We start from the raw sequence: 7,668 nt of genomic DNA on the forward strand, positions 1-7,668 counted from the left end.
TTCCCATGTCAGAAGATGTCACTATCTGATACCCTAATAACATCTTGCTTGTACGTAGTTGAGTTCCACGAGGAGCTCAGAATATGCCTCGTGGTAACAGGCTCTCTCTAGAATGGTCCACTTAGTCAGAGCTTCAGAGGCCTGGTCATTCCTGACCTCTATTCATTTGTGAAAGGTGAATTTTTATTTTATTTTTTATTTGAGACAGGATCTCATATAGCCCAGGCTGAACTTGAACTCACAATGTAGCATGGAATGACTTTGTACTTCTGAACTTCCTGTTACAATTATAGATTATGCCATCATGTCTGGGTTGATGCAGGGCTGTTGGTCAAGTGCAGGACTTAGTGTGTGCTGGACAAACACTCTCCTAACTGAGCCTCTCACCTGAGAAATTTTTATGTGACTCTGGTAGATAAGTACACAAATCAAATATTTGCTGGTAAAACATCATAAAGAAATTTTAAATTTAAATAATTAATTATTTTGTTTACATGCAAATTTACATACTATTGACATGGGTGTGTTTATTTGCTGTTACATAAAGAATTAAATTCTGGCTGAATCTTTAATACTGAGGGACACAGAGAATCGTCAACATTTTTCAGAGTAGGCCATAACTTTGATTTTATAATCATTAATGCTGAGAACCTAAGTACACAGTACAACACAACAGAAGTACATCAGAGTGGTGTCAGAAGTGCCTAGAAATTCTGTCCTAATCTCATGTCAAAACTCACTGGCCAGTTTCTCATGGACCTCAAGGCAGGAACTCAAATATTAGTGCTTAGACTCAAACTTCTACCACCATACAATCCAAAGCTACACTTTCTGATGCTTACATGCTGAGGAAGCAGAAAGCATGAAGTCTCTATTTTCCATAACGAAGCCAATATGTTTCTACAAATACAAAAAAATTCATATAGTAACGATGCTGCAGTTCCTAGCCTCACAAGTGCATGAGAGCATGCTCGGTGCAAAGTCGAGTGGGTTGCGGGTTCAGCAGCAAACTTTCTGTGAAGTCAAACAATGCAACCCAGGCAAGGACTGAAAACCCCTCCAGTCATTTCACATTTGATTCTGAATTTATATTGGTTCAGGAACTTCCCAAGCTCCACCAGACATTTTCTATCATTGGAAAGGAACTCTGGGGGCCAAGAGAACCTACAGGGCTAAATGCATAAAGACAGGTAGAGTACATATTAATAACTAGAGGCTGCCACTGCGTTATGAGCAAGGAGAAGGGAGAATGGGAAGAGTTTAAGAAGGACTTCAGTGAATTTGTATAGCCCCCCTCAGAAGCGTCCATCCTTACAATGCCAGGAGCTTCTCTTTCTCTTTCTCACCTCCTTCAAGCTCTTTTACATTCCACCCAGCTTTTGTCCAGAAAACTGGGGAACACGGATGTGGTGAATGTCATGCACAGCTGAGGCGTTAATTGCCTTCCTCGATATTGTTGGACAAATGTCTGAAAGAGCATCTTGAAGGAAGCAGGATGTGTTTTGTCCACCATGCCAGAGGGTTCAGCCATTGTGATGAAGAGGGCATGGTGTGGCTGAGCAGATCACAGTATGGAGGCCAAGAAGCAGATCAGAGAGGACCGCGGCAGGAAGAGGTCAGAGCAAGGCACAGTTCCCAAAACACTGATTTCTGAAACAGGCATGTAACTCCCATGATCTCAGTGGTCATGGGGCTTTTTCTTGTCTCTTTGGATAGCTGCAAAAGAAATTAAAGACATAATTATTCTCAAAGGGTCCAGCCTACATCTTGAGCTTGCTACAGAATTTGTAATACAGTCACTTGTGTGGTAGTGGTTTTGAAAGCATGTGGGGTGCCTTCCTGGGTTTGCCCCCTATTCAACAGAGCCCACAGATAAAGGGAAAGTTTAAGTTAAATGATGGGTGCTTTGACGGGGGTCACAGCTACTGAGTGGGAATCTGCCATGTTCAGCAGCACATAACTCTCCTGCTCTTCTTGATGCCTTGAACGGATGGATCTGGCTGGGGCAGCTGGGAAACTTGTTGGCCTACTTGAGGAGTCTCCATAAAAGTCAAGTCCCTAGTTCCACACACAGACCACCCTCCCTTATCAACATGAGAAATAAAAGGATTTTCACACAGTTCTTCATTTACTGTGGGAATTGAAGTCATCCCCAGAAGCAAAGGTGCAGACTTAAGGGCAAAAGAGAAATTATTTAACCCAGAGCTTGTCTTGGGGGGGTGGGTTATTTTTTTTAAAAAGACACAAAGTTGGGTATGCATGGAAAGGAGTAAATCTTGGAGGCTTTTGGGGGAGAAGGATGAATATGATCAAAATTCGTTGTATGAAACCCTCAAAGAACTAATAAAATGAGAGGACAAGACAAGAAGCATCATTGTTTGGTTTCCTCACCCAAATAACTTCTAACAAATCCCCATCAGAATGCTAGAGAGCCAGGAGTGAATTCAGTCTAGCGAGCCATCAGTCACTTCACCATGACAGGCGAATGTCTCACTCCGTGACTGACCTGTGGAGAGCTAAGACCCCATACTGGGGTTGGGGGCAGCAGCATCTGCTGGTGTAAGAGCTCCCCAGCCTCTTAAACTTGGTCCACAAACTAGCAGAGAGCTGAGAAAACTCAGCCACATCATCAACTGTCTGCCCAGCCACTGGGACCCCCAAGTCTCCACTTGCTGGTCTTTTGATCTGAAGTTAGTTCTTCAGTGTCACTAATGCAGTGAGCACTGCAGACAGATCTGGCTCAGATGGTCATTGCTGGCTCTTATGGGTCCCTCAGACTTAATTTGGGTGACATCCTGTCTCCAGGTCATAACTTGCCAAGACTAAGGAGCACATTGCAACAAATCCAAAGGAAGGCTCATCAGCGGAGCTGAGCACACATCATGCAGAACCCCGTGCTCCATGCAGCTGAGCCCATCCTCAACCACGTCTCAACTGATCTCATGTCCAGTCCCCAGGCATGCTGGGCAAGCGTCTGAGTCACCAGGAGAAAACCAGAATGTGCAACTCAGACCTGAGAGAAGAAAGGGATATCATGGCTAGATGAAGACGGCTTAGGAGAAGGGTCTGTATCCAAGAGGCTTAAAAGTAAGGAAAAGAGAGGGGTTGGTTATAATATAAGGTTGGATAATACAACAGTTGCCTAAAATACACAATGACAGGAGCAACCTGTTGAGCTCCTATGATGCTGGAATTTGAGCCTTGAGGGATGGCTTTAAGAGACCATTTGAGCCAGGTCTTGCAATATGGACCAGGAGTCTAAAAAGCTGTAGTGTGCTCCTGTATTCTTCCCAAGCCAGTGACAGACATCACTAGTTGATCCCCTAGTACCCCACATCACTCATCCCACTGAGCTCTCAAGTCTTCTCAGCACAATGTCCTGAGATTTCAGCCTCAGATCCACATGGATCTTTCTGTCTTTTGTCCCTGTTCTCGGCTGTGAGCTGCTGTTCTGGGACCAATCAGATATGGTTTTTTCACTCTTTACTCTTTGGGGGCCCACCACCCAGCTCCCAAATAAATACAGAGACTTATTTTTACTTATGAATGCCCAGCCTTAGCTTGGCTTGTTTCTAGACAGCTTTTCTTAAATTATCCCATCTACCTTTTGTCTCTGGGCTTTTACCTTTCTCTATTCTATATTAGTTTCTTTTCTTCTTACTTTATGGCTGGTTGTGTGGCTGGGTGGCTGACCTTTTCTTTTCTTGCTCATAATCTCTCTTCTCAGATTTATCCTCCTATTTATTCTCTCTGCCCACCAACCCCACCTATCCTTTCTCTGGTTTCACTATTGGCTATTCAAGTCTTTATTAGACAAATAGGGTGTTTTAGACACACACAGTAACACAGCTTTACAGAGTTAAACAAATGCAACACAAAAGAATGCAGTACATCTTTGCATCATTAAGCAAATACTCCATAGCAGAATCAAATACAGCACATCTTCAACCACTATTCCACAACACCCAAGCTCAGAACTAGGGAACCCCAGAGGAAACACATAAATGCTAGTAAACCAGGAGGGGGCTCCCAGTACTCCCCAGAAATGTAAATTCCTCCTCTAGCAGGGTGTGGTCACAACTCCGTTTTGGTCCATACCCAGATCCATCTTCCACTATGACAGAAAGAAATGGAGACCCCCTTCAGGAACCAGGTAGCCCAATAAACAATCTGGCAGTGTAAATTCTGGTAGCCAAGCACCATCAAAACTCTTGTTTTGCTTTCTATGGAGGGAGGGAAAGAAAGGAAAGAGCTCTGATTAGTCATTAGCTTGGAGGACTCTTCAAGGCACATTAGGTATGCTACATGGTGCCATCATGTGATATGGCAGTCACCAGCACCATGGACAATGGCAGCCACTGAGCCACCAACCAGTTTGACCAACACCTAGCTCAAGCATTTCTGATTTACTCCCTATTCTTGCAGGCTTTTGCCACTGTAATGAATTGCTCCAGGTAACCTCTGAGGCAGTAGACACATGTGCAAGCCTAGGAATTCTTTGCAGTTCATTATTGAGCATCTACACAGTGGACAGATACAGCAACCCTAGTCATGATTTGAGTACCCTTGGACTCTTTTGTGCTGTCCTGGTTACCAGCTGTATACTCAGAGTCTGCCAACAGCCCTCCTTTGAAGTCTACCATATTCTTAACTTCCAAGAGTTTTCAACACCCAAGTGACATGAGGTTCTCAAAGTGGTGGCACTGTATACTGTGCATGGAATAAATAACATACTTCTAAGAATGTCTCAAACTTCATATGCATTTGTGTTAACGTAGGCAGCAGTCGTGAGATTGCTATACCCTTGTGTGCTGTCCTGTCAGAAGCATCTGGGTAGAGGAGTCTTGGGGAAGGGAGGCCTGCTCATTCACTTTAGGTTTTATTTACTTTTGTTCTCCAACAATGCCCTGCACTGCCCCCTGCCCGTGCCTGCCTCTGTGTCCAAATACTCCCAAGAGCTTCAAAGCTGCAAAATTTAGTCATCTTTCTCGCTAGGACACCAGTTTGCAGGGTGGACCTTCAAGCTCCCTTCGATTTCCCTGGGTTTCCTGAATAAAGGAGCCATTGCAAGAAAATGACAGATCCTTGGCAATCTGAACTGTACAATTTGGCGGTATTATCTCAACCATTGTAAGAGCTCATTTGTATATGTTTTCATCTAATTTATTTAATTGCATAGGTGTTTTGTCTGCATGTACATATGTCTGTGTGTTGCTGGTGTGCCTGATACCTGTGGAGGCTAAAAGACAGTGTCAGATTCCCTGGAACTAGAGTTACATATGTTTGTGGGCTGTCATGTGGAGGCAGGGATTGGAACCTCGGTCCCCTGGAAGAACATCCGGTCCTCTGGATCGCAGAGCTGTATCTCCAGTCCCCTGAAGACCACATTTTAGGATGCACAGACTGAGTCAGGGTGAGGTTCACCTCACTGGCCTGGAGCCATAGTTAGTCAAGCAGAAACCAGGTTTGACAGCAGCTGACGGCAGCGCTTCTCCACTGTAAGTCACCCTCCTTTCTTCTGTTGATGACGTGTGCTGCAATGGATTGATCTAATCATCATGTCTGTGCGTATTGGACTTCATTGTTTTCAAACTCAAAGGTTGTGCTATACACCGCTGATTGTTTCATCTCTGTGAAATGGGGGCGGGGGTGCGGGGTAGCAATCTTTCCATTCGGCAGGCAGGGTGTAAATTTAATCGGTCAGACAATCACATCACTTCACTTAAGCTTGGCCAGGAAAGCAACCTCATTACAGAGAGAGTGGGTGGGTGTGGGGGGGTAGGGAGGGCAGGCAGGAGGGAGATAGAGGGCCCAAGGCCCCTTCTTTGTCCCCATTTTTGCCCCCTTCCTCCCCAATACCCTTATCTCTTCCCTGCTGTTTTTGTAGCTTGGCCTGGTTGGGACTTTCCCAGATGTTCCTAATTTTGATGATTTTCCGTTGCCTGTGAGCCCTTCAGTACTGTAAATATTTGACTTCGATCTTTTCCAAACTCACAGAACTTGATGGCGGTCACTTCAAACACTGTGCAGAATTGTCTCTGTTCCTTAAGGTTGTTCTGTGCATTAAGAGCCTGGTAGTTGATATCTTGCTGGCTCCACATGCCTTTTTTTTTAAACCAGAGACTTTGAAGTCTAAAGGAGTGCAGAATTATTCATGCCTTACACACATACAGAGTGTCCTTAGGAGCAGATAGCAGTGCCTCTTGGGTGTAAATTCTTTCCAGTTATCAGTAGTTATTTCTCCATTTGGAGATCTTCAGTTCCTGTTTTTAATTAATTTGTTTGATGTGGTGGTGGTGATGGTGGTGGTGGTGGTGGTGTGTGCGTGCGTGCGTGCGTGCGTGCGTGCGTGCGTGCGTGCGTGTGTGTATTTAGGAATATGCATGCCATGGCATTGTGAGGTCACATGACAACTCCCAGGAGTTTGTTCTCTCTAACATAACAACCTATGGGATCCAGGGGTCCAGATCAAGTCATCAGGTCTGGCAGAATCACCTCTATCCACGGAACCATTTCACTCGCCTATGTTCCATTGTTAAAAGCTCTCTGCCTGCTGTCTTCAGGGGCACCACCAACCATGCTGCATTGAGAGTACTTGGCACACACATCTTGCACACATAAAACACTGTATATGCTCCCCTTCTGTGGCTTCTTCCACTCCACCCTTCCCAGGGCCTCCCCAGCCAGCCTGGAAAGCCTCTCCTCACCCCACTCTGCCTCCCTTTGGGTCACTTTAAATGAATATGTACCAATAACCTTGTTAATGACAATACACCATGTTAATAATTAATGCATTTTGTGTCATCTCAGGACACATTCATAAGGTGAATCTGATTTTTTTAAAATTACATTCATTTGAAGTCATGTGATTTTTAAATTTTATGAGTTCAGAGCTATACACGATAACTAAATTTTTTAATTTGGTTCCCATGAGGGAACCAAACCTGAGTCCTCTGCAAGAGTGGCCAGTGCTCTTGAGTTCTGAGCCATCTCTCGTGGACAACTAAAGACTCTCCTTGTTCCTTCCAAGAAAGCAAGTGTTTTATAGTAAGAATAATAAAACATTGTTCTCTACTATGTTCAAGGGCAGAATACTGGAGTTTAAGTCATCAGCAGATGTAGAGTCATAAAGGGCATCTGATCCACCTTGCCCGTGGGAGAATTTTGTTGATAATCTGCTTGCTGTCTAACTTCTTAAAATGGTGAGATGTTGAAAAATAATACATTAAAAGTAGCTCACATAATGGATTTTTAACAACTTCCTTGGGAAATATTTCTGTGTTGCTCTAAGATTTTTCTGCACTGAAGCCCTTCCTGCCACCCACCCTAAATTTCCCTTTGACATATTTGATGGCTCCATAAAGTGTTGGTTTCCTGGAGTACCATATATCTTCAGCAAGGGACCCAGAAAAGGGTTGTGGCATTTTGAAAACCAGAAAGGATCCAATGAGTAGGAACCTAACTGACTACAAGTCAGTATCCTTTCAAAAGAAGTTATGTTTGTTTATTGAGTGTGGAATATTCTCGACACCTCTTAAACAGGCAGGACTCATTCTGGACAAAACTGAGAGGATGCCATTGATGCCCTTCCCCTATAATGAAATTGATGCCTACCTTGGTTACCATCCCTAGAGCCTTCATCCAGTAGATGTTTGAAGCAGAAACAGG

Source organism: Cricetulus griseus, chromosome 2 (genome assembly GCF_003668045.3).
Source record: "Cricetulus griseus strain 17A/GY chromosome 2, alternate assembly CriGri-PICRH-1.0, whole genome shotgun sequence".
NCBI classification, from domain to species: Eukaryota; Metazoa; Chordata; class Mammalia; order Rodentia; family Cricetidae; genus Cricetulus; species Cricetulus griseus.